Source organism: Schistocerca serialis, chromosome 5, assembly GCF_023864345.2.
Source record: "Schistocerca serialis cubense isolate TAMUIC-IGC-003099 chromosome 5, iqSchSeri2.2, whole genome shotgun sequence".
In the NCBI taxonomy this organism is placed as follows: domain Eukaryota; kingdom Metazoa; phylum Arthropoda; class Insecta; order Orthoptera; family Acrididae; genus Schistocerca; species Schistocerca serialis.
In genome coordinates, this window is record NC_064642.1 from 56411605 (window position 1) to 56435467 (window position 23863).

Consider the following 23863-nt stretch of genomic DNA (forward strand, 5'->3'; position numbering starts at 1 on the left):
AGAGATTAGTGCCCACACAGAGGCATACCGACAATATTTCTTTCCACAAACAGTACGAGACTGGAATAGAAGAGAGAACCGATAGAGGTACTCAAGGTACCCTCCGCCACACACCGTCAGGTGGCTTGCGGAGTGTGGATGTAGATGTAGATGGCGAGTACTATGCTGTCAGTCGAGAAGCAGAAACAGCTCAGTGGGTTGGTCGGAAGCTCAGTGACTTCGGACGTGGGCTAGTCATCGGATGTCACCAGCGTCCTTGATCCAACATGGACATTTCAGCCTTTCTAAGGCTGCCCAAGTCGACTATCGGTGATGTTATTGCGAAGTGCAACCGCAAAGGAACGACCAGAACTAAACCATGACCAGGCGGATCTGACGAACTGACGAACGGGGATCGTCGAGCACAATGGATGGTGGTTATCAAAAATCGAATGCACTCAGCGGAAGTAAGCAGTCTTGAGTTCCAAACTGCTATCGCCAGTCTATCTAGCGCGATGACTCTGCGTAGAGAATTAACAATATTGGGGTACAGTGTCCGAGCGGCTTCGCTCCAGGTCCCAGCGTCCCACTCCACTTCCCTGTGTGCGGCTCCCCCAGAGACATTCAGACACCTCATTAAAATTGTCCCCGGCAGAGTTGAAACCTTCATAAAGGCGAAGGGTGGACATTCGCTATATTAATGTCACCGGTAGGTATCCAGAAACTTTTGATCAGATACTTACTAAATCATCCGGTGACGACACGCGTCGCTTTTCGTTGAATTTTCTCTGTATTCAACATGGTAAGCGTGGAAAGCGTCCCACACCGGTGAGCAATACTCAGGAACAAATGTTTTGTAAGCCACTTATTTCGCGAATGAATTACATTTCCTCAAGATACATATCGGGCCTAGCTAACGGAGATGCGGTCATGAGTGCATGAGATGTGCTTGCTTCTGTGAATGAATGAATGTGAGTACGTGTGTTCCCTTATGTGAAGAAGACTTTTCTTCTGCAACTCAGCGTGTCATTTTAACATTAAGCAGCAATTTATCTTTTTCCGTATATGGTATGTCTGTATCATTCAAACTTCCTGTTTCCTCCGAATCAAACACACCTGCCTCTAAACAGCCGATGCCGTCACTCCAGAACATTCCCAATCCAACTCTTCTGACACCTCTTAAGTATAAACAATGTACAACAACAGACCCGTAGTGCTTCCACTCATCTTCCAGTGATACTTTCGTCGAAGAGGACTTCCTGTTATCAGCCGTGGCCTATAGAGTGGACATAAAACCTGTGACGTTCTCATGTCGTAGGTGACGAGGGCACCTATTGAGAGATCTGGTACGCTGGATGTGTTCCCTCCTGTTTTTCCTGACTGTGCAGACGATACTCTTCTGCCTCTTTCCGTATGTTAATTGTATTTTATGGAATAAATTACTATCACGAACATGTTTTCAAAATTTCAACATATTTTTCCAGATACCAGCAGATTCCACACCCATGTAAATGACATACAAGCAATGAAGGAGGAAATGATGTATGTCGAATATATGTACTTACGTGATTGTAATTTACTGTTTGAATAGAAATGAAGAGTTCTGGCACAAACAATTCATTAGCGTAACAAATATTGTAATTGGCCGGTACAGTATCTCAAGACTGACGGCCCTGTATTATTTGTAATCTGGTGAGCAAGATGTATGAGACAGGCGAAATACCCACAGACTTCAAGAAGAATATAATAATTCCAATCCCAAAGAAACCAGGTGTTGACAGATGTGAAAATTACCGAACTATCAGTTTAATAAGTCACAGCGGCAAAATACTAACGCGAATTCTTTACAGACGAATGGAAAAACTGGTAGAAGCGGACCTCGGGGAGGATCAGTTTGGATTCCGTAGAAATGTTGGAACACGTGAGGCAATACTAACCTTACGACTTATCTTAGAAGAAAGATTAAGAAAAGGCAAACCTACGTTTCTAGCATTTGTAGACTTAGAGAAAGCTTTTGACAACGTTAACTGGAATACTCTCTTTCAAATTCTGAAGGTGGCAGGGGTAAAATGCAAGGAGCGAAAGGCTATTTACAATTTGTACAGAAACCAGATGGCAGTTATAAGAGTCGAGGGGCATGAAAGGGAAGCAGTGGTTGGGAAAGGATTGAGACAGGGTTGTAGCCTCTCCCCGATGTTATTCAATCTGTATATTGAGCAAGCAGTAAAGGAAACAAAAGAAAAATTCGGAGTAGGTATTAAAATTCATGGAGAAGAAGTAAAAACTTTGAGGTTTGCCGATGACATTGTAATTCTGTCAGAGACAGCAAAGGACTTGGAAGAGCAGTTGAACGGAATGGACAGTGTCTTGAAAGGAGGATATAAGATGAACATCAACAAAACCAAAACGAGGATAATGGAATGTAGTCAGATTAAATCGGGTGATGCTGAGGGGATTAGATTAGGAAATGAGACACTTAAAGTAGTAAAGGAGTTTTGCTATTTAGGGAGTAAAATAACTGATGATGGTCGAAGTAGAGAGGATATAAAATGTAGACTGGCAATGGCAAGGAAATCGTTTCTGAAGAAGAGAAATTTGTTAACATCGAGTATAGATTTAAGTGTCAGGAAGTCGTTTCTGAAAGTATCTGTATGGAGTGTAGCCATGTATGGAAGTGAAACATGGACAATAACCAGTTTGGACAAGAAGAGAATGGAAGCTTTCGAGATGTGGTGCTACAGAAGAATGCTGAAGATAAGGTGGGTAGATCACGTGACTAATGAGGAGGTATTGAATAGGATTGGGGAGAAGAGAAGTTTGTGGCACAACTTGACTAGAAGAAGGGATCGGTTGGTAGGACATGTTTTGAGGCATCAAGGGATCACAAATTTAGCACTGGAGGGCAGCGTGGAGGGTAAAAATCGTAGAGGGAGACCAAGAGATCAATACACTAAGCAGATTCAGAAGGATGTAGGTTGCAGTAAGTACTGGGAGATGAAGAAGCTTGCACAGGATAGAGTAGCATGGAGAGCTGCATCAAACCAGTCTCAGGACTGAAGACCACAACAACAATATTGTTAATGTTCCAACCCGGAGTTTCCAAAGCTTCCTATGACAAGATTCTTACTAGAGACTGCCTATTTTCGAGATCAGCTGCGTGTATGTTAGGAACGCCTCTACAAAAAGCTCTCCCAAGTTTTTAACTCGTGGAGAGAAGATCGTAAAACCGCTAAAAAGAAAAATCTTCCATCCGATCTCGTTGCAACAAATAACCTCATACGTTTTGAAGCCAAACAGAAATGCTATAAAATTTCTCCACATCAAGGGCGAGAGATTTGCATCTGAGAAATTAGTCACGAAACTGTATCGTATTAGTCTTTAACTGAAATGATGCCGAGGTCCATTCGATGAGAAATCTTATTCGGCATTAATTTGCAACATGTGAGTCCAACAGGGGAAAAAACTATATCCACATCTACATCTATAGTCTGCGAACCATTGTGAAATGCGTTGAAGAGGGTAGTCCCACTATACCAGTTAAGGGGCTTTTTCCGATTCCATTCACGATGGAGAGCAGGAAAAATGATTGTTTAATTGTCTCTGTGCATGCCGTAGTTTATCCAATCTTACCCTCATTATCCTTACTGCCGAGACGTGTAGATGGTTGTAGTACAGTCATCATTTACAGCCGTTTACTGGAAATTTGTTAATAGATTTTCTTGGGATAGTTTCCGCCTATCTTCAAGAGTCTGCCAGTTCAGGTCTTTTTAAGCATCTCAGTGACACACTCATGCGGGTCAAAAACATGGTGACATTCGTGCTGCCGTTATCCATATACGTTCAATATCCGTTGTCAGTCGTATTTGTTAATGGTGCCACACACATGAGCAATATTTAGGATGAGCCTCACGACTGATTCGTAAGCAATTTCCGTGACAGACTGATTGCATTTTCCTGGTATTTTACCAATAAACTGAAGACTCCTAGCTGCTTTATCCGCGACTAGCCCTATGTGATGGTTCCACTTTCTGTCTCTACGCAGTGTTAAACCCAAGTATTCGTATGAGTTTACAGATTCCACCTGTGACTCACTAATATTATATTCTTAGGAGAACATGGTTTTTTTGTAAACTGCACAATTTTATATTTTTGAACATTTAAAGCAAGCTGCCAATCATTGCGCTGCTTTGAACATCTGCGAAAAGTCTGAGGTTACCGTTAATGTTTCCCTCAGCATAATTAACATACAATATGAACAGCAAGGGGCCCGATACACTTCCCTGGGGTACACCTGAAGTTACTTCTACATATTTCGATGACTCCCCATCAGATGTAACATGCTGCCTCCTCTCTACCAAGAAATCCTCAATCCAGTCACATATTTTGTTTGGTAACGCCATATGATCGCACTTTTGATAGTAGGCTTACGTGTTGTACTGAGTCAAATGCTTTTCGGGAAATTGAGAATTACAGCATTTACCTTACTGCCTTGATCCATGGCTTCTAGGATGTCGTGTGAGAAAATTGCTATTTGGGTTTCACATGATCAGTGTTTCCGAAATCCATGCCGGTAAGCATGGAAGAGGTCGTTCTGTTCGAGATATCGTATTATGTTTAAGCTCAGAACATGTTCTAATTCTACAACAAATGGATGTCAAGAATATTGGACGGTAGTTTCGTGGATCACTTTTGCTACCATTCACGTAGACAGGTGTGACGTGCTTTCTTGCAACTACTGGGTACAGTTTTTTGTTCGAGGGATCTACGACAGATTACTATGCAGAAGGCCTAACTCAGCTGCGAATTAGGCATAGAATCTGATAGGGATTCCATCGGGCCCCATTGGCTTTGCAGTTTTAGAAATTTCAGCTGTTCCTCAAAGCCACTGACACTACTATATATTTTATTCGTCTTTTCAGAGACACTAGAGTTGGGGCAATAATCCTGGAATTTCCTTTGTAAAGGAACATTTGGAAACGGAGTTAACAATTTCTTTTTCTGCTTCGTTACTGTCTACTTAAGTTCCAGTTTCGCCCATGAATGACTGGACGCTAACCTTGCTGCCACTAACAGCCTTTACATATGCAGTCTTCCATATTCTAAAAACTTTTAATGCCGTGTTGCCTCGTTATGAAACACGCCCCGCAGCGTACTGAAGGAGTGCTGTGCCTCTCCACTTTTCAACCTCTTATATGTAACAGCTACTGGTAGACACACTCGTATTTGTAATAGTTAAGATCTTCCCATCACATTGACGTCTGCAGACATTACAAAGTCTTGAGGACTTAGGCCCTAGGTAGATATGAGAAACTGTGGCGGGCCGATAAACCTGCCTAATGGTATAAAGGTTTGTTCGTGAAGGAAAAAAAATGTGCCGGCTGTGAGGCGTCCACTGACGCAAGGGCGTCATGTGCAACGTACAGCACATTGGTATAAGTCGCAAACCCATGTTTCGTGATACACTAACACCGAACGGGGACAAAGTGACTAACAGTCTCGGTTAAGCAATCTCCTGACGGGTTGTTTTGCTACGAAGGCTCTCATTGTCGCCCGGCACGCCGCCCTATTCCGTTTCTGTTTTTTGCTAATTACTTTTGGAACTGAGAGTAGCTGTACTGGAGTTAGCAGCTGTGTTTGGAGAGGAAATGACCCTGTCGTCGCGTCAGGTGGAATAGTTGGGGCTGTCGCGTGACTAGCATGACGTCAGACCTGCTGTTCCCGTCGGATCGACATTCAAGAGCGTACGATCGTCTGGACGTGAAACTGCATCGTCCTTGATTGCGATCACGTGCTGGGGTCCGACCCAAGGGGCACTCCATCTCCGAAGTGAAGCATTCATTGGACTTGTTGTGTACCAGTCGCTTTTCTCGTTTTCAGCCATTTTGACAGCTCTGTTGAGGACCAAGCGAGCATTTACAGGCGCGAACGAACAAGCGACGACCGCATAGATTCGACATGCCATTTCCCGACAACCTCTGCACTTACAGCCAGACTATTCTCTTTCGTCATCGCACTTGGGTGTCCTTAGTACCACGCAACGATAGCACGACTTTTCGTCCCGCTTCTATTATTACTCTGAGAAAATTAACGGGAAATTGCATCGCAAGAAACTGTGGCCTCCACAGCCCGTTTATTTCCTTCATACCTTAATACAACACTACATTTCTCTATAATTGAACTATAGGCAGCTGTTGCATTGAAGAGGAGAACTGAATAGTTTGGCGTGTCGCGAGACTGGGATGTCGTCAGCCCCATCCACTTTTCGATTATGCAGTAGTCGAGGGCAGCAATAGCTGCTGTGAGCTTCATTACTGAAACATCTTCTCTTCTATTTTGGGTTAAATTTGAAAACGTGTTTTTCCTTAGGCCGAATTGTTTGGTAAATTTTTTTTCGTTAAAAATGATTGTCATTTCTGTAACCTATTTAATGTTACTGGTTGCAATTGCTGCTGCCGATGCTTTTTTCGTTATTTTACGCCAGTTCATTAAAATATGTCTTGGCCAACGCTGTGTGAGCCTGTATTCATACTTGTAGCCCAGATTTCTTATATTGATATTTTTGGATCGAGCTGGTTGTTCAGACTCGCCGATTACCGATAGCTTTATGTTTCGGTGAGGTACTTAAGCCGGCTGTGTAGCTCAAGCCCGGGGTAGTCCCACGAGAGATAAATACGTATTTGTAGGGGTCGATTTTGCATCTGCTATAACGATGTACAGGGGTATCAGCAGCATTGTCCTCAAGGACAGTGCTATATTAAAATACCGGTCGCATAAGGCTGAGTCCTGTAGCCGCCGAAGTTTATTTTGCCGTTCTTGGGGTTAAATATGGCGCAGAGTTGCTGTGCAGTAGTTCTGCAGTTGCCTGCTTTTCGTGTCTGATGCGAACAGAGGTCAGCGTTGCCGACACTTTGCGCTTCGTGATGATAATTGATTTACTTCGATTGACTTGAATGCTAGTCTGCATTTCGTCGCTTGGTATTCTGGTTGACTGCCAGTCGTCCGCAAATGCCGCTGTACTAGCAGTGCACTGAGGGTCTTTGCGCAAATGAACCGTCATCGGCGTATAGCGCCAAATTCAGTCGCGGTATTGTGCGGAGGTCCGCTATGTATAAGATATACAGGGTGATTCAAAAAGAATACCACAACTTTAAAAATGTGTATTTAATGAAAGAAACATAATATAACCTTCTGTTATACATAATTACAAAGAGTATTTAAAAAGGTTTTTTTTTCACTCAAAAACAAGTTCAGAGATGTTCAATATGGCCCCCTCCAGACACACGAGCAATATCAACCCGATACTCCAACTCGTTCCACACTCTCTGTAGCATATCAGGCGTAACAGTTTGGATAGCTGCTGTTATTTCAAGTTTCAAATCATCAATGGTGGCTGGGAGAGGTGGCCGAAACACCATATCCTTAACATAACCCCCATAAGAAAAAATCGCAGGGGCTAAGATCAGGGCTTCTTGGAGGCCAGTGATGAAGTGCTCTGTCACGGGCTGCCTGGCGGCCGATCCATCGCCTCGGGTAGTTGACGTTCAGGTAGTTACGGACAGATAAGTGCCAATGTGGTGGCGCTCCATCCTGCTGAAATATGAATTGTTGTGTTTCTTGTTCGAGCTGAGGGAACAGCCAATTCTCTAACATCTCCAGATACTGTAGTCCAGTTACAGTAGCACCTTAGAAGAAAAAGGGACCAAAAACTTTATTGGCTGAAATGGCACAGAAAACGTTCACCTTAGGCGAGTCACGTTCATACTGAGTTGTTTCCCGCGGATTCTCAGTGCCCCATATACAGACATTGTGACGGTTGACTTTCCTGTTAGTGTGGAAAGTTGCTTCATCACTAAACACAATCTTTGAAACGAAAGATTCATCTGTTTCCATTTGAGCAAGGATAAAATCACAGAAATCGATTCTTTTAATCTTATCAGCTGCAGACAGTGCTTGAACCAATTTCAGACGATAAGGTTTCATAACTAACCTTTTTCGTAGGACTCTCCATACAGTTGATTGTGGAATTTGCAGCTCTCTGCTAGCTCTGCGAGTCGATTTTCCTGGGCTGCGAACAAATGCTTGCAGGATGCATGCTACATTTTCATCAGTCGTTCTCGGCCGTCCAGAACTTTTCCCTTTGCACAAACACCCATTCTCTGTAAACTGTTTATACCAACGTTTAATACATCACCTATCAGGAGGTTTAACACCATACTTCGTTCGAAATGCACGCTGAACAACTGTCGTCGATTCACTTCTGCCGTACTCAATAACACAAAAAGCTTTCTGTTGAGCGGTCGCCATCTTAGCATCAACTGACGCTGACGCCTAGTCAACAGCGCCTCAAGCGAAAAAATGTACAACTAAATGAAACTTTATAGCTCCCTTAATTCGCCGACAGATAGTGCTTAGCTCTGCCTTTTGTCGTTGCAGAGTTTTAAATTCCTAAAGTTGTGGTATTCTTTTTGAATCACCCTGTATAGTGTCGGGCCAAGCACTGATCTTGCAGGAAACCCGAGCGCCGATTTTGACTCGTTTGATCGTCATTAGGACGTGGGTGTTACAGCCAAGGAACACACTGTGGTCGATGTCGTGCTGACGCTCGTCCTCTCACGCTATACGTGCTGCCGCCTACTATTCTGTCTTGTAACAGCGGATAGAGCGCCACACTGCAGATCAACCACCACTTGATTGCTGGAGAATAGTGACTGCTCAACAGCCATATCATCCGAAAGTAGCCTCAGAAGCGGACATCGTGCACGTATAGGGACGCTCCAATACCAGATACGAAGCTATATTCGGTATCGATAAGAATACCTAAAATTGTATCGACACCTCGATAATATCAGAATAAAAGTATCGGCACCGATAAAATCGCAAGGTATTGTTTCCTTATGTATTTTTAAGTTTTTCTTAAACACAAAAAGACTTATTTAGCATACCGGTTAAACTGTGGAAATTATGCTACGTTCTTATGAACCAACTTGAGTTGACAATCAAATACAAACGTATGTACTGCGACCGCAAACAAATTATAGGCCTTGACTTAAATTTTGTTCTTCCAATATGTGTCATTATTACAGAGTATCATTACAATCTTTCGTTTGTGACAAAGTAATTCGTTTGCAGTAAGTTTCTTAAAGACAAAAGCAGCTATAAAATAAGGCAAATTATGGGGCCTCGTGTACTGACGATCAGCGTCCGTCGAGCATCGCGGAGTGTGGATGCAAAAAAATCGCGTGAAACTTGTGGAAAAAAATCACTCGTGGGTTCCAAAGTGTTGCTGGTCGAGCACATCCTCATAAGCCACATATTTCTATAGTCCACGTTAAGCGACGCTTAAGTGGTGTAAGATGTGACGCCGCTGGATATTGGACGACTGGAGACAAGTGATTTGGAATGGTTAATCACGCTCTACGCTCATTCATTCATTCATTTGTGTCCGGTCAGCATCTCCAGTAGGTAGCAGCTCCCATGGCCTTGTTGGTTCCCTCGATAAGGTCCAGCGTTGTGCAAGGTTGTTCAAGTTGAGGACATATTAGCAGGTGGGCCGGGTCTTGTGTTGTTCCGCACTCGCAGAATTTATCTCCATCAGCTGTAAGAATGCCCCATTTTCGCATGTTGGTCTTGCATAGAGGAACGCCCACCCTAAGACAATTGAGCGATCTCCAAATAGGGTAGGGCAAGTCGTTTCCTGGAGCTAGATCTTCCTTTACAGGGATATCAGGTGGTAGCTTGCTCTTCCCCCTGGTGATGCGGTTAGACTCTGGTTGAGTCCTGGCGATGAAGCTCTTTCTCGACTTCAGTCGACGGACTACAGCCTAATGATTATGCAGTGGATGTCGGGGATCAAAAGTTTGCTTAGCCCTCTCTACATCAGCAGCAACATTCCTTCTAATAGTGGGGGGAGCTATTCCAACAATCTGGTAGATTTTATCGACTGGAGTTGGCTTCATACATCCCGACAAGATTCGGACGGTCTCATTGATTGCAATGTCAACCTGTTTGGTGTGAGTGGATGCACTCCACACAGGTGAAGCATATTCTGCAGCGGACACACACAAAGCAAGAGCTGAAATTCTCAGGACGAGAGGACTTGGTCCCCAGGCGGTGGATGTGAGCTTCCTCAAGATGTTATTCCGTGAACTAACTTTCAGACTGGTGTTATGGCAATGTTTCTTGAAGGTAAGAGTTCGGTATAGGGTAACACCCAGATATACTGGTGTTGAACGATGCTCCAGTCGTTTGCCTTGCCATGTAACGTCCAGTTCCCGCCGAGCTTCTGTATTCGTCAAGTGAAACGCGCACACCTGAGTCTTGTTGGGATTTGGCTTTAGATGATTGGCTTTGTAGTAGGAGCCAAGCGTATCTAGCGCAGAAGTCAACTTTTCCTCTACACTGTGGCATCGCAATGGAAAGGTTTGGGTTTCGCCAGCGCATGGAGAACATTAACCAGCCACCTGTGTAGGCCATAGGTAAAGTATGGAGAAGATGGTGTTGCGATATGGGGGCGATCCCTTTATTGCGCTTAAAAAAACGCTACTTGCGGAAGGATGTAAACACAGTTTGCAGCATTGTGCTCTCAGTACAGTAAAGAAACAGTTAGGGGACGATGATTGTATATGCCTGACAGTGCACTGTATCATAAAACAGGATCAGTACGACAATGGTTTGTGGACAACATTCCTGAAATGGACTTACCTGCCCAGAGTCCAGATCTGAACCTAATGGCCAATCTTTGGGATGAGAGAATGTCGACTTAGCTCCAGGCCCCTGCATCCAACATCGGTAGCTTATCTGGTTTTTGCTCTTGAGGAAGAAAGGTTTGCTATTCCTCCACAGGCATTTAGACACCTCATCGAATATATCGCTAGCAGTGTTAACAGCCGTCATACAGGCGAAGGTTGGACACACCACGTATGAAGTCCACTAATAGATGTCCGGATACTTTTGATCAGATAGTGTACCTTCCATAACATATCTCCCTCTCTCTTTGTACGACATACCGTCATTTTGCGCTGGCGTTACCGGTACTGCAAAAGATGTCAGGTAAAAAACAGTCACTTAGCAAATAAAGTACTGAAGGTCGCAGGCAGACCTCACAGTGAAATGAAATTTTCACTCTACAGCGGAGAGTGCGCTGATATGAAACTTCCTGGCAGATTAAAACTGCGTGCCGGACCGAGACTCGAACTCGAGACCTTTGCCTTCCGCGGGCAAGTGCTCTACCAACTGAGCTACCCAAGCACGACTCACGCCCCGTCCTCACAGCTATAATTCCGCCAGTACCTTGTCTCCTACCTTCCAAACTTCACAGAAGCTCTCCTGCAAACCTTGCAGAACTAGCACTCCTGGAAGAAAGGATGTTGCGGAGACATGGCTTAGCCACAGCCTGCGGGTTGTTTCTAGAATGAGTTCGAGTCTCGGTCCGGCACACAGTTTTAATCTGCCAGGAAGTTTCAGACAGTGTTTGATCTGCAGTTAAATAAGACCCATAGTCTCGTCATGTCGCGAGGGAGGGAAGACCAAATGATCCGAATAGCTTTCCACAACATCAGGTGCCTATGAGACTCCCCAGGTCACCTGATCACTATTCAAGTGAGCAATTCTATCCCCAACGCTTTTGGTGTCTTGTAGAGTACATACCACGGCACATCGTGCCGAAAGAAATGATCAAATGTGTGTGAATTTCTGAGGGACCAAAATGCTTAGGTCATCGGTCCCTAGACTTACACACTACTTAAACTAACTAATGCTAAGAACAACACACACACACCCATGCCCGAAGGAAGACTCGAACCTCCGGCGGGAGGGGCCGCGCAGTCCGTGGCAGGACGCCTCAAACCGCGCGGCCACTCCGCGCGGCGTACCGAAAGAGTTCCACGTTACTGAGTTAGTGTCTCGACTTCAGTTACTTGGAAATGTACCAAGAATTAGTTTCTTGGCACAATGATATTTCTTGCACACATTTCATTTGGAAATTACTATCTCACTAAACGGCGCCGGGAAACCGGTGCCTCACTTTAAGCCGACTGCTTGTCGACTATAAGATTTAAAGGCTGGGGCACCCCATATAACTCTGGCACAGAACGAGTTTGCGTTCCTGCATTAATTTTCGCAACGCGTGGTCAGCGCAGATTAGCATTTCAACAGGCTGCCTGTAGGGAGCGAATTAGTTGCGGAAGCTTGCTGAAGTTTCACATTCACACATACACACACTCGAGCGCGCGGGCACGTATGTACTAGCAGGGGAGGGAGAAAGCGGGAAAGGTAAAAGAAAGAGGGAAGTCAACGAGCTCTCACAGTAAGAGAGAGACCGTTTTATATATATATATATATATATATATATATATATATATATATATATATATATAATTTCAACGACGATGTCACTAGCGACGTAGCACAAGCTCGGATATGGTGACGGAAATGGACCGTGTTCTTTTGCGAGTGACCATCCCTGCAACTACCTCAGGCGATTTTTGGAAACTCGGGAAAACCTTAATCACGACGATTGGATGGGGATCCTACCCGATTACTTTCAGATGAGGAACTAATATTCGTTTGTGAATATTTAGTTTTTACTGAAATAGATAACTCACAGCATGTAGCAGTGGTCGGCAACTGGCGTCCGCGAAACTATTTCGTACGGCCTGCAAATCCATGATTGTTGATATACAGAACAAAACGGTCAGGTCGTTTGTGCGTCTTTCGTAAGAGAAAAGATGTTTCTAAACAACGAGTTGGGACCCTGACTGATTTTTCTCACTGCCTCAGCAGGTACCTAAAATATACACGTGTGTGAACCCACTTTTAATTATAGTCCTTTCCTTCGTGCAATTGATTATTAGTCTGCAAATGACGCAAATACTCAAGTAATGTTGTTCAGTGTACCCTAATTAGTCACCAGTAGAAATATCTTCACTTATACACATTACACATCTTCAGTGGGTCCAAGGAATTTGTGTTGCTGTCAAAAATGGTTCAAATGGCTATGAGCATTATAGGAGTTAACATCTGAGGTCATCAGTCCCCTAGAACTTAGAACTACTTAAACCTAACTACCCTAAGGACATCACACACATCCATGCCCGAGGAAGGATTCGAACCTGCGACCGTAGCGGTCGCGCGGTTCCAGACTGAAGCGCCTAGACCCGCTCGGCAACATCGGCCAAGCTGCTTACTGTCGCTTTTTCACTTCTCGCAAGGGTGTTTTTGTTTTTGTCAAAAGTGTCAAATTGCACCGTCGTTCGGAATCCAGTTTAAACTATAGACCTCATTTTAGTGGCTAGGTTAGCTGGCTTGAAGGTCGGAGGATAAAGCACTGGTGCGCAAACCGCAGTTCGGTTTGGAAACAGCTTTAGTAGTCAATGCTCGTGTATGATCAAAGGGAAAGTGTGCCTAGAGCTTTACTTAATACATTCGTTGTTGTACAACACCCATTTTGGCTGCAGGACAAGTGGCATATGAATCATCAGTAATTGGGTGTTAGTGCCAGAAAAGAAGCCATGTAATTTATGAGTTGAAAATGGCTACAGAAAGATTACTTATCAAATTCTCGAAAGTAAAGCTGTTCTCTGCTCAGGAAGAGTTCGAACGGCATATAACTCTACTAAGCATTGATCCTGTTGGAGGTGTTATACACGTTTACCTTCCTCCGACATTTGAATTGACGTACCTAAGCAGTTATAGAAGGCTGTACAGTTTAACGTGGACTCTGGACCACAATACAGTTTGGCATTATTCACACTGACAAACCTTTGCCAGATATGAAGTAAGCAGTTAGCGACAGAAAAAAAATCCTAGCGATCGAACCCACACCTTTGGATTTCTAGAACTCCAAACCACTGAGCCACACATTCAGTGACGTATCACATAACAAATTAAAATACTAACTGTAGGCGAATGTCAAACCTCCAAGCTTGTTTTAAATATTAGAGTCGTACGGTCAGATGTCTTGGATAACTCGCAGAGACTCTCAGTCATGACATTTAACAATTATATAATGGGCCCAGCGAAATAATATGTACTAAAGAAATTTCAGAATACGCTAACGTGGCCGCAACACGAAGCATTCGATCTGGACATAGCAATGACTCTGACATAGTTACGTCGAAAGTAAACCTCATGAACAAGTATTACCAATCATGAAGAGACAGCGTGCGCTAATGTAGCCGTTGATTTGCCACTTCTCTTCACGACTCGGGGCAGCAACGTTTCAAATTAATATTAGAGTTTAATGTCGTCCCTATATCGACGCATCAGACATGGAACGTAATTTGGATTGGTTAAGGGTACAGTAGGACAGCCGGCCGTGGTGGTCTAGCGGTTCTAGGCGCTGAGTCCGGAGCCGCGCGGCTACTACGGTCGCAGGTCCGAATCCTGCCTCGGGCATGGATGTGTGTGATGTCCTTAGGTTAGTTAGGTTTAAGTAGTTCTAAGTTCTAGGGGACTGATGATGTTAAGTCCCATAGTGCTCAGAGCCATTTGAACCAACCACAGTAGGACATTGGACATAACTTTTCTGTTGAACGAATCTTCACATAACTCCCCTACGTAATTTAGAGAAACCACTAAAAATCTGTGTCAGGAGGACCAATTGAACACTCAGACCTACAAAATTCCTTTGTTTTCGTAGATATATCTATCGAAAAAGAATTCCTGGTCTAAAGACAAGACGAGGTCCTTTACGTCAACGATGACAACGCGGAACTGCAAACATGGATTAGTGAAACCTCTTCGCGTTTGCCATATTAGGTTCGTGAATGAAATAGTTATCGTAAACATGTACGTAGATCTAGCTTACAAACTTAGATATATCATATTCATAGTATTCTTGAAGCTGGACGTTGGTCTTACGTGTCACAAGAAAATGTTGGTAACCTAAAACTATATCGATATAATTTTTCTAGTTAGTACCCAACGTTGTGTTGTAAACTGATGATCAAACGTTGCGGTTAGTATTGCAGGGATGCACTACTAAAGCATTCATCACCCGTATGCTGTACGGGATGAAGCCGCGGTACGGAATTAAATTTACGTGTCACCGGTTGGAAGGACTGGCACATATCGTCCATTTTTTTTTTTTCGTGACACTTTGTGGCGTCATAAAACCACAGGACTTTACTACGCATATACAGAGGAACGGGACTTCAGAGAGCAATAACGATAGTACAAGTTCCTCAGCGGCACTGTCAACAGGTACGCTACAGTGTGCGGGTGAAGTGACAGTAAATTGCGAACGTATTCCAAAGCTGAAGTACGAGGGATAGTATAATTCGTTTGGGCAAAACGCCTACAATGCGCACAGATCCCCCGTGAAATTCTGGCGATACTCGCACCAAATGCAGTATCACGTCCACTGGTAGTGTAGTGGTGGTAACGATTTGGCCAAGGCCGTGCACAGACGGGGCTGATTCTGATCGGGAAGTCCAGATCTTGCAACATTCAATTCCCAACTTTTCGGCAAGCTTAAAGAACATCTGGCAGGGAGGGGCGCAAGAGATTTTCCAACTGTGAGGAAACTTACAAAGCGGTTCTTTAATTGTTACGTGAACAAGCAGCGGGTTTCTACTGTCGAGGTACTGAACTATTGACAGAGCAGTCCGACTGTTGTATACGGAGACTTGGTGACCATGTTGAAAAATAGTGTCATGTATCTGAGACATTTTGAAGTGTAGTGCTGCATTAAATAAAAAGTTACATGGCCTACCATAATAATGTATCATATCTTTGAACTCCTCTCGTATACGGGGTGATTTTTTCCCACCTTCTAGAAACTCTAGGAACTGATCGATGAGGGGATATGAAACAAAAAAGATCTAATGAACTTATGACCGTAAATGTATGGCTTCCCTGCTAGAGACCATTTCTTCAATCATACATTGTTAGAGACCGCAGGCACGAACCTACTAGGTTGTCGTATCAGGAGAAGTGGTGATAATCCGACGTGGCGCGCCCCAGGTGGCGGATGGAGGATCCTAACCAGCCTTGCTGGCGGACTTGAAGGAAATAAAATAGCTCTCGCTGACCAAACACACTCCACAATATCATTCATCATCCCACCATTTTCATTTATCACTTTTCCAGATCACATCTGGAATCCTAAATCCTGACCACGGTCGGAACAGTGATCATTGATCAGACAATCAACCCAACAAGGAAAGTCTTGTAACGAAAGAATCCGCCGTCTTGGATACACAGCATCGTGGGTCCAAGAAAAGACACCACTCGGATACGGTGGGGTGTCACTTGGAAGATTGTGGTGATTCGGGAGCACCTGGCAGCCCAACAAACAAAAGGCAGACAGAGACTTAAATTCAGCAAACCCGGAAAATTCTCTTTCTTTGCAACATTAAATATAAATTCAATAATGAAAACTGGTAAACTGAAACACGTAACAGACGTAATGAATCAACACAAAATTCTAATAACATTCCTTCAGGAACTTCGAAACGTAGATCAGGACCCATTTGAATCTGAGGTATACCGTCTCTACAAAGGACCTCCGGGAAAAAGAGTAATAAAAAGTGTCCCGCAATTTGGAATGGTATTTCTGGTTCATAATAGTATATTAGTCTCAGTGGAGGTCTTCTTGTCAAACTCACCAATAACGGCAACATTGACAAACAAAGTACAGAACAAAATATATACACTGATTAATGTCCATGCCCCAACAAATGACAAAAACATGAAAGATAAGGAAGGAGCGGAAATAGTTTGGGAAGAATTGAACGAACTGATATCAAACATCCATGACACCCATATTAAAATCATGCTTGGTGATTTCAGTGGAAAAGAAAGAAAGTATCGCACTGTTGTTGATAAATGGCCAGCACATAAACTGACAAACAAGAATGGTCAAAGACTAATTGAACTTTGCATAGATCATGGACTTATCCTCTAAACTACAAAATTTAAGAGAAGACCGCACAAGTTAATGACCTGGAAATGCCCTAATGTTAAAATGAGGTTGTGGCAAATACACCATACGTCGCAATGGATGTACTTAGCACAAGGAAATCTATGAGGTCAAAGTCCTTCGTGGAGTGGACATCAATCCAGATCATCACATTTCAAAGATAAAAATTAAGTTAACCCCAAGAAAGAAAAATAAACCATAAAAATCCACTAGGAGGAGACAATATGACCCCAGCTATTTAATAAATGTGTTGTATTCAGAGAGATCCAAAACACTTCCAAGCGACGAACTAGGAACGATTATTGATAAAAAGAAAATCATGGCCGAAGAGATTGCCCCTGTCAGAAGAAGAAAGAAACATGCCTGGTGGTATGAAGAATGTGATAAAGCAATACAGAAAAGGTACAAAGCGTGGCTGAATGACCAGCAAAAGAAAACTGAAATCTCGAGAAGAGCTAACTATTGCCAGAAGACAAATCAGAAGAATCAAAAGAGACCATCAAAAAGAAACCCTAAACTTCATACAGAAATCACTCAAACAAAATAAAACAAGGGACTGTTGTAGGACAGTCAGGAAATATCAATCAAAGTATACTCCACTCACACTCATGATGAAAAATAAAAATGGGAAACTAGCGCACAATAATCATGATAATGCCAACATTCTCGCTGATCACTTCAAAGAATTACGAAATGCCGAGGAACCAAAAGAATACCTAGATTTAGAACCACATCCAGAAAACAAAACACATGCAGAGAAGATTACACCACCAGATATCAGTGAAGTGATCGAAGCAACTTGGTGGTTCAATAACTACAAAGCAGCAGGTGAGAGTCAACTGGTCGCAGAGCTGTGGAAGAACGCAAATAAACAAACACTTCAGCACCTCCATAAGCACATAGTAGGCATGTGGAATTCTGAAAAAATGCCAGAAGAGTGGAATACAGCTATAAACCACCCATTACACAAAAAGGGTGATAGATCGGACCCAAACAACTATCGGGGGATTTCGCTGCTTGATGCCACATAGAAGATCTTGTCTAGAATTATCTTACAAGAATTCAGGAAAAACTCGACCAAGAACTTAGAGAATATCAAGGAGGATTTCGTAATGGAAGAAGCTGTCCAGATCAAATTATCAGCCTTAAGCGGATCATGAAACATTAAAGAATGAGAAACAAGAAGATGGTCACCACTTTTGTTGACTTCAAGTAAGCATATAACAGATCCATCGTGAGTCAATACTTACAATCCTCGCGGAATTTGTATTGCACCTGAAACACGTTAATCTCATTGGATTCACCCTAAATAATAGTAAATCAAAAGTTAAATTTAGAGGGGAACTATCTGAATCATTTGAAATCCGGACGGGACTTCAACAGGAAGGTGAACTCTCACCACTACTATTTAACTGCGCACTGGAGGATATCATGCGAGAGTGGAATAAGGAATACCAAACAAACATCAAGATTGGCAAAAATATCAAACTCAATTGCCTGGCCTTTGCTGATGATCTAGCGCTGTTCGCAAATAGCGTGGAAGAGGCGAAACACCAATTTGAAGAACTCGAAAAAATAGCAGCAAAAGTAGGACTAAGGATCTCGCTTGAAAAGACAGAAATGATGCCATGCTTCAAGGTTGAAACACCAGCCATTACACTGAATGATAAGAAACAAAATTGTAAATAAATTCAAGTATCTTGGGGAGCTTATAAGTTGGAATTCAAACGAGAAAATGTCAGTAGAAAGTAGAATAACTAAACTGAAACAAGCGCAACGCATCACTTGGCCAACATACAAGAAGAAATGTCTCTTGATAAATGCAAAACTCAGACACTACCATTCTGCTATTAAACCTGAAGCAACCTGTGCTAGTGAAACACTGTTCAAGATGAACACCAAATCAACCACAGCCAAACTACAAAAGGCAGACAGAAGAATCCTTAGAACAATTATAAACAAAAAATACCAAGTAGAGGGACAGTGGCGACTATTACCCAACGAAGTTGTATACCAAGAAACTGAGTCAACAATTGACACAACGAGAAAAGGAGGGTTGTTTTTTTCTGCCACATTTCCAGACTACCAGAAACCAGGCTACTGAAACAACTGTTCACCTACTTTGGGAAAAGTAACTGGTTCAAAGAAGTTCAAGATGATTTAGACGAGTTAGGCTTGACAATGCAACAAATTGAAGGCAGAGAAGAGAAGAAGATCCTGAAACACAGTGACACGAGATTTAAACTAAAGACATTTACACACACAAAATACACCATAACTGCTGAAGAAAGGGGCGATAGGTATAATTTCGTTCTTTAAATGGTATTCTTTTCCAGAAAAATGAACAGCTTATTCCTAGCTACTGAGTCATAATTGTAAAAAAACCTGTGTCAAATATCCTTCTTAAGCCCTGCTGGTTGGCCAGTATTGTCCGAAATTATTTCGGCCTCGGAGTATTGAAGCGCGCAATTCTTTCGGTCTCCTCAGTTCAGGATTACTTAACTATACATAACTATACAGTTTGCTGCAAAAAGATCTATGTAGCCCTCAGGTTCATCATCTGAGATGCGTTTCACCTACTCTATTTGCAACCAATACGGCTTAGGGTATTGTAAGTATTTTGTCGTAGCGTACTACCTACTTATCCATGAATCAAAGATTAATTCTTTAAGTTTTCTAAATGGTCTTACAAATAAACGCGAAAATTATTCACAATGAGCTCACTAGACGACCTACTGAAATGAAATTACTTTTCAAAAATAGTGTATTTCGTATTTCTCACAGCAGAACATAATTTTCCATTCCGTTGAATGAAATTCACATGCTGTTCCTGCAGCTCTCAGTGTTCTCCATAGGGGACAACTTCTAAAGAAATTTATAACTGAGTCTCAAAATACCCCTGTTTACTTCGTCAAACAAATGTTCCTCTTTGCTGTTGCACCCAAATCGCCAGAGAAACAGAATCTATAATTACCGAATACTGCAGCATGCCTTGGCGACGTCGTTTACGTCAGTTCTACATCTACATCTACATTGATACTCCGCAAGCCACCCAACGGTGTGTGGCGGAGGGCACTTTACGTGCCACTGTCATTACCTCCCTTTCCTGTTCCAGTCGCGTATGGTTCGCGGGAAGAACGACTGTCTGAAAGCCTCCGTGCGCGCTCTAATCTCTCTAATTTTACATTCGTGATCTCCTCGGGAGGTATAAGTAGGGGGAAGCAATATATTCGATACCTCATCCAGAAACGCACCCTCTCGAAACCTGGACAGCAAGCTACACCGCGATGCAGAGCGCCTCTCTTGCAGAGTCTGCCACTTGAGTTTATTAAACATCTCCGTAACGCTATCACGGTTACCAAATAACCCGGTGACGAAACGAACCGCTCTTCTTTGGATCTTTTCTATCTCCTCCGTCAACCCGACCTGGTACGGATCCCACACTGATGAGCAATACTCAAGTATAGGTCGAACGAGTGTTTTGTAAGCCACCTCCTTTGTTGATGGACTACATTTTCTAAGCACTCTCCCAATGAATCTCAACCTGGTACCAGCCTTACCAACAATTAATTTTATGTGATCATTCCACTTCAAATCGTTCCGTACGCATACTCCCAGATATTTTACAGAAGTAACTGCTACCAGTGTTTGTTCCGCTATCATATAATCATACAATAAAGGATCCTTCTTTCTATGTATTCGCAATACATTACATTTGTCTATGTTAAGGGTCAGTTGCCACTCCCTGCACCAAGTGCCTATCCGCTGCAGATCTTCCTGTATTTCGCTACAATTTTCTAATGCAGCAACTTCTCTGTATACTACAGCATCATCCGCGAAAAGCCGCATGGAACTTCCGACACTATCTACTAAGTCATTTATATATATTGTGAAAAGCAATGGTCCCATAACACTCCCCTGTGGCACGCCAGAGGTTACTTTAACGTCTGTAGACGTCTCTCCATTGATAACAACATGCTGTGTTCTGTTTGCTAAAAACTCTTCAATCCAGCCACACAGCTGGTCTGATATTCCGTAGGCTCTTACTTTGTTTATCAGGCGACAGTGCGGAACTGTATCGAACGCCTTCCGGAAGTCAAGAAAAATAGCATCTACCTGGGAGCCTGTATCTAATATTTTCTGGGTCTCATGAACAAATAAGGCGAGTTGGGTCTCACACGATCGCTGTTTCCGGAATCCATGTTGATTCCTACATAGTAGATTCTGGGTTTCCAGAAATGACATGATACGCGAGCAAAAAACATGTTCTAAAATTCTACAAGAGATCGACGTAAGAGATATAGGTCTATAGTTTTGCGCATCTGCTCGACGACCCTTCTTGAAGACTGGGACTATCTGTGCTCTTTTCCAATCATTTGGAACCCTCCGTTCCTCTAGAGACTTGCGGTACACGGCTGTTAGAAGGGGGGCAAGTTCTTTCGCGTACTCTGTGTAGAATCGAATTGGTATCCCGTCAGGTCCAGTGGACTTTCCTCTATTGAGTGATTCCAGTTGCTTTTCTATTCCTTGGACACTTATTTCGATGTCAGCCATTTTTTCGTTTGTGCGAGGATTTAGAGAAGGAACTGCAGTGCGGTCTTCCTCTGTGAAACAGCTTTGGAAAAAGGTGTTTAGTATTTCAGCTTTACGCGTGTCATCCTCTGTTTCAATGCCATCATCATCCCGTAGTGTCTGGATATGCTGTTTCGAGCCACTTACTGATTTAACGTAAGACCAGAACTTCCTAGGATTTTCTGTCAAGTCGCTACATAGAATTTTACTTTCGAATTCAATGAACGCTTCACGCATAGCCCTCCTTACGCTAACTTTGACATCGTTTAGCTTCTGTTTGTCTGAGAGGTTTTGGCTGCGTTTAAACTTGGAGTGGAGCTCTCTTTGCTTTCGCAGTAGTTTCCTAACTTTGTTGTCGTACCACGGTGGGTTTTTCCCGTCCCTCACAGTTTTACTCGGCACGTACCTGTCTAAAACGCATTTTACGATTGCCTTGAACTTTTTCCATGAACACTCAACATTGTCAGTGTCGGAACAGAAATTTTCGTTTTGATCTGTTAGGTAGTCTGAAATCTGCCTTCTATTACTCTTGCTAAACAGATAAACCTTCCTCCCTTTTTTTGTATTCCTATTAACTTCCATATTCAGGGATGCTGCAACGGCCTTATGATCACTGATTCCCTGTTCTGTACATACAGAGTCGAAAAGTTCGGGTCTGTTTGTTATCAGTAGGTCCAAGATGTTATCTCCACGAGTCGGTTCTCTGTTTAATTGCTCGAGGTAATTTTCGGATAGTGCACTCAGTATAATGTCACTCGATGCTCTGTCCCTACCACCCGTCCTAAACATCTGAGTGTCCCAGTCTATATCTGGTAAATTGAAATCTCCACCTAAGACTATAACATGCTGAGAAAATTTATGTGAAATGTATTCCATATTTTCTCTCAGTTGTTCTGCCACTAATGCTGCTGAGTCGGGAGGTCGGTAAAAGGAGCCAATTATTAACCTAGTTCGGTTGTTTAGTGTAACCTCCACCCATAATAATTCACAGGAACTATCCACTTCTACTTCACTACAGGATAAACTACTACTGACAGCGACGAACACTCCACCACCGGTTGCATGCAATCTATCTTTTCTAAACACCGTCTGTACCTTTGTAAAAATTTCGGCAGAATTTATCTCTGGCTTAAGCCAGCTTTCTGTACCTATAACGATTTCAGCTTCGGTGCTTTCTATCAGCGCTTGAAGTTCCGGTACTTTACCAACGCAGCTTCGACAGTTGACAATTACAATACCGATTGCTGCTTGGTCCCCGCATGTCCTGACTTTGCCCCGCACCCGTTGAGGCTGTTGCCCTTTCTGTACTTGCCCAAGGCCATCTAACCTAAAAAACCGCCCAGCCCACGCCACACAACCCCTGCTACCCGTGTAGCCGCTTGTTGCGTGTAGTGGACTCCTGACCTAACCAGCGGAACCCGAAACCCCACCACCCTATGGCGCAAGTCGAGGAATCTGCAGCCCACACGGTCGCAGAACCGTCTCAGCCTCTGATTCAGACCCTCCACTCGGCTCTGTACCAAAGGTCCGCAGTCAGTCCTGTCGACGATGCTGCAGATGGTGAGCTCTGCTTTCATCCCGCTAGCGAGACTGGCAGTCTTCACCAAATCAGATAGCCGCCGGAAGCCAGAGAGGATTTCCTCCGATCCATAGCGACACACATCATTGGTGCCGACATGAGCGACCACCTGCAGATGGGTGCACCCTGTACCCTCCATGGCATCCGGAAGGACCCTTTCCACATCTGGAATGACTCCCCCCGGTATGCACACAGAGTGCACATTGGTTTTCTTCCCCTCTCTTGCTGCCATTTCCCTAAGGGGCCCCATTACGCGCCTGACGTTGGAGCTCCCAACTACCAGTAAGCCCACCCTCTGCGACTGCCCGGATCTTGCAGACTGAGGGGCAACCTCTGGAACAGGACAAGCAGCCATGTCAGGCCGAAGATCAGTATCAGCCTGAGACAGAGCCTGAAACCGGTTCGTCAGACAAACTGGAGAGGCTTTCCGTTCAGCCCTCCGGAATGTCTTTCGCCCCCTGCCACACCTTGAAACGACCTCCCACTCTACCACAGGTGAGGGATCAGCCTCAATGCGGGCAGTATCCCGGGCAACCACAGTCTTAGTCCGATCAGGGGATGCGTGGGACGAGCTGGCCGTCCCCGACAAACCCCCATCCGGACCCCCACAGTGATGCCCATTGGCAACAGCCTCAAGCTGTGTGACCGAAGCCAACACTGCCTGAAGCTGGGAGCGAAGGGATGCCAACTCAGCCTGCATCCGAACACAGCAGTTGCAGTCCCTATCCATGCTAAAAACTGTTTTGCAAAGAACGTCTGAACTAATCTACAGAGAGCGCAAACAAATCGACAAAATTTAAACGGTTATTAAA